Here is a 5,201-nt window from a genome sequence, read left to right on the forward strand (position 1 = left end):
CCCCTAGGTATCCTAGCATCTGATGCCCTCCTGTACCTCTAGGTATCCTGACATCTGATGCCCTCCTGTACCCCTAGGTATCCTGGCATCTGATGCCCTCCTGTACCTCTAGGTATCCTGGCATCTGATGCCCTCCTGTACCCCTAGGTATCCTGGCATCTGATGCCCTCCTGTACCCCTAGGTATCCTGGCATCTGATGCACTCCTGTACCTCTAGGTATCCTGGCATCTGATGCCCTCCTGTACCCCTAGGTATCCTGGCATCTGATGCCCTCCTGTACCCCTAAGTATCCTGGCATCTGATTCATTATCTTACCCCTAGGTATCCTGGCATCTTATGCCCTCCTGTACCCCTAGGTATCCTGGCATCTGATGCCCTCCTGTACCCCTAGGTATCCTGGCATCTGATGCACTCCTGTACCTCTAGGTATCCTGGCATCTGATGCACTCCTGTACCTCTAGGTATCCTGGCATCTGATGCCCTCCTGTACCCCTAGGTATCCTGGCATCTGATGCCCTCCTGTACCCCTAGGTATCCTAGAAGATGATGCCCTCCTGTACCCCTAGGTATCCTGGCAGATGATGCCCTCCTGTACCCCTAGGTATCCTGGCAGATGATGCCCTCCTGTACCTCTAGGTATCCTGGCATCTGATGCCCTCCTGTACCCCTAGGTATCCTGACATCTGATGCTCTCCTGTACCCCTAGGTATCCTGGCATCTGATGCCCTCCTGTACCCCTAGGTATCCTAGCAGATGATGCCCTCCTGTACCCCTAGGTATCCTGGCATATGATGCCCTCCTGTACCCCTAAGTATCCTGGCAGATGATGCCCTCCTGTACCTCTAGGTATCCTGGCATTTGATGCCCTCCTGTACCTCTAGGTATCCTGGCATCTGATGCCCTCCTGTACCTCTAGGTATTCTGATATCTGATGCCCTCCTGTACCTCTAGGTATCCTGGCATCTGATGCCCTCCTGTACCTCTAGGTATTCTGATATCTGATGCCCTCCTGTACCCCTAGGTATCCTGGCAGATGATGCCCCCCTGTACCTCTAGGTATCCTGGCATCTGATGCCCTCCTGTACCCCTTGGTATCCTGGCAGATGATGCCCACCTGTACCCCTAGGTATCCTGGCAGATGATGCCCTCCTGTACCCCTAGGTATCCTGGCAGGTAATACCTTATTTTATCCCAAGTTATCCTGGTGGCTGATGCACTAGTTTACCTTTAGGTATACTGGCAGATTATTCCCTAGATTACCCCTGTGTCCTGGCAGCTGATGCCCTCTTTTACCCAAAGGTATCCTGGCAGCTGACACCCTCTCCTACCTCGAGGTATCCTGGCAACTCATGCCCTCCTTTATCCCTAGGTATCCTGGTAGCTGATGCCCTAGTGTACCCCTAGGTATAGATGCAGCTGGTGCCCCTTCTTTCCTCTAACTAACTGCTCAGCTCCTGTGATCTACTGTTTATGCCACCCCACTAACAACTCGTGCCCCTTCCATCCTCCCGGGTATCCCATCTAGCCGCCCATGCCTACTCTTTCCACTGTGTATCCAATCAATGTATGAGCCATCTAACCCCAGGGGATTCCAAATATTTATGTTTCGGCCAATCCCTTATAGCCCACACCCCTTTTTTTTAACCCCTGGGTCTCCCAGCTAGTAGCTCGTGCCCACCCTTGGTTCTGGGTATCCTAGCAGCTCATATTCACTCTTGCTGGAGGCTATGCATATTATCAGCACTGGCCCATTCTTTGCCAATGGGAAATGCCCCTCTTACCCCTTAGTACTATAGCCAGCAGCCTATTAACTCGTTTAGCCCTCTGGCTCCTAGCTAACACCCCAGCTATCAGCTCATGCCCCTTGTACCCATGCACTCTAATGCCATAGCCATGGATTCCTTTACCAATGGCTTATCCTAAATGGCTATGCCCTCTCTTGTCCCTGGGCACCCTAGCTGGCAGCTCATGCCCCCTCTCCTCTGCCCCCTTTGTCAGTGTATTATCTCCCTCCTCCTCCCTTCTCCCCTCCTGATGCTGCTGGACAGCTCCTAGACTAGGAGCAGCAGGCGGGAGAAACCAACTGCTGACAGGAGGAGGAGGGAGCAATCACTGGGGAAGAAAGCTCTCAGGCTGTACCACTTCCCTGCACAATGTGGCTTATGATCTCAGCTCATGATGTCACCTCTGTGCAGTGCAAGAGGCGCTGCAGCAGCTGCGAGGGACAGGTCCCTGTGACATCTTCATTTAGCCTCCACAGTCACGCAGCAGACCAGGCTTAGAGAAAACACTCACAGCCCACCCACCAGAGTGTATTTATAACAGGGGCTGGGGGGAGGCAAGCGCTGGCTCCTAATTGGATAAATGCATCTGTATAATTATCGGAACCGCAGCCAGACATTTACATTCTGACACTATTTTTATCCTAGATCCAAACTATTGCTCATGGCGGAGCAGCCGGTGCGTGTGTGCGTGCAGATGGCGACCGGGAAGGGGGGGGGGGGGGGGGTGCTACTTGTAGATATACATACCGTATATACCTGTCCATTCTATAGGTAATAGACTCCAGCGACTGGAAACCATGCGACAGCTCGTTCTTTCATCTGTTGTGTTTTACACCGAAGCCGCAAGGAAAACATCCAATATAATGGACGTTGGATCTGCTGATAGACCTCTAATGCATATGGACAGCTTAAAGGGCATGTCCACTTTGGAAACAAAAACTGTCCAGGAGGTTTGCACTGGGTGTCTAGGCTAAAACATTTGTCGACCAGTTGTTTTTGTCGGTGTCCACAGGACATAGTGGTACCTGGTCCAGCTCTGTTGGTGCCATGTTGTCTTATCTGAAGTGGGGCATTAGAGGGTAATGCTTGCTCTTCACTGCTAACTGCTGGGCGGTAGGTAGCTGGACTAGCCACGTGAAAAAATGGCGGTAAGGCGTGAGCCACTATCCTAATTCTAATAGCACCCTTAGGGTAACAGCTACATGGCGACTTTGATCCTGATGTGTTGCACGGCTAGAGATCGCAGTGTACCGCTGCCTGCATCGCAGCTAATATAAGTGAATGGGGATGCGTTGCGACCGGCGAGTTACCAGCTGGTTTGGATTTCTGGTGACTGTGGTGTTACCATGACCCCATTTGGGTTAGCTATGGCACTGGCAGCACTACACTGCAGTGGCAATGCGATGTGTGTCGCGGCCTGAGTCGCAGTGTACCCGTGCACTAGATGTTGGAGAAACACAGGTGATGCAAATTGAATCATCTCACCTCCATACACTGTGTTGGTGCACGAACACAGGGCGGCTCCCAGTTGATGAAGAGTATTGCTCTTGCATGCATATCAGTTAAGCACCCTGCAGAGCATTACTCCTGTGTGCATATTAAAGGGATTAGCCAAGATAAGATATTTATGACTTAGGGCTCATGCACATGAACGTATTTTATTTCCGTGTCCATTCCGTTTTTTTTGCAGACCGTATGCGGACACACGGAAGTTACTCCGTGTGCATTCCGTTTCTGTATGTCCGTTCTGCAAAAAAACAGACCATGCCCTATTATTGTCCGCATTACGAACAAGGATAGGACTGTTCTATTAGGGGCCAGCTGTTCCGTTCCACAAAATACGGAATGCACACGGACGTCATCCAGATTTTTTGCGGACGGTCGTGTGCATGAGCCCTTATCCTCAGGACAGGTCATCAGTATTTTTTTCTATTTCTCCTGTTTTCTGATTGCCAGGGTACTTAAAGGGTTATTATTATTCCCATCTCAGACAATGGGGGCATATCACTAGGATATGCCCCCATTGTCTGATAGGTGTGGGTCCCAGAGAACGCCGAGAACGGAGCGGGGAAGGGTGGTGGAAGGCGCACTGCGCATATGTTGCCGGCCTCCATTTATTTCTATGGGGCTGCCAAAAATTGCCGTGCGCTGGCTCAGCTATTTCCGTCTGCCCCATAGAAATGAATGGGAGCGGTGACCGTGCAAGCGCGGTGCACTCTCATTCACTTGTATGGGGAGAGCGCTTGGCGGTGACCGAAACCCGGGGTCCTCCAGCCACCGCTCTCCACACTCCGTTCCCTACATAGGTGCGGGTCCCAGAGGTGGACAATGGGGGCATATCCTAGAAATTGTCTGTGATTGGAATACCCCTTTAAAGGGGTTGTCTCATCATGGACAATGGGGGCATATCGCTAGTATATGCCCCCATTGTCTTATAGGTGCGGGTCTGCACCTATATTGAGAACAGAACCCCGCAAGTGAAGGAGGGCGCACTGCGCATGCGCAGCTGCCCTCCATTCATTTTCTATGGGGCCAGCGAAAAAAGGTGGCTCAGCTATTTCCGTCAGCCCCATAAAAATAAATGGGAGCGGGGGCCGCGCATGCGCGGTACGCTCCCATTCACTTCTATGGAGAGCCGGCTTGGTGGTGGCTGGACCAGAGTCCTCCAGCCACCACCTATCTCGATATAGGTGCGGGTCCCAGTGGTGAGACCTGCACCTATAAGACAATGGGGGCAAATCCTAGCGATATGCCCCCATTGTCCATGATGAGACAACCCCTTTAAGTTTTAAAAAATTTTTTACTTTGTATGACATGACTGAGAAACATGTAAGCAAAATTGATTTTATATTTTTCAAGACAAAATAAACTACCATGGGTTTTATCCGAGTGCTGAACAAACTTCTATTTTCCAGATGTTGGTGAAACCTGACAATTTCGACTGACCATCTAATGTGTATGGGGGTGTCCCGACAGATGTTGGGGGAAAGGAGGACAGGTTAACACACCGCTTATATTATGTTGGGGGAGGGAGGGATCTCAATGCTGCTGGATGGTCACACTTTCTGGACATCGATGATTGATAGACTTACAAAATCCCAAAAATCAGTTTACAATAAATCTGTTGTCTCTATTCAAATACAGCAAGGCAAACACTGGGGTAGCACCTCCTTAATGATATGCAAATAATTAGTACACACCCTTACCATAACCCATTATAAGATAGAGGGGTGTCCCAAGGAGTTATCAGACCATCAGTAAACATGCAGAGTCTCAGTCCTTCTTTTGTATGGATATAAAAGTCAGACTCCGGGCAAAAGTGACGCCCCCTGTGTTGTGCTTAATGACAGCCGGATCGGGCGGAGTGATTAAGGCTACTTTCACACTTGCCTTGTTGTTTTCCGGTATTGAGATTC

This window comes from Bufo gargarizans, chromosome 8 (genome assembly GCF_014858855.1).
Source record: "Bufo gargarizans isolate SCDJY-AF-19 chromosome 8, ASM1485885v1, whole genome shotgun sequence".
NCBI lineage: Eukaryota > Metazoa > Chordata > Amphibia > Anura > Bufonidae > Bufo > Bufo gargarizans.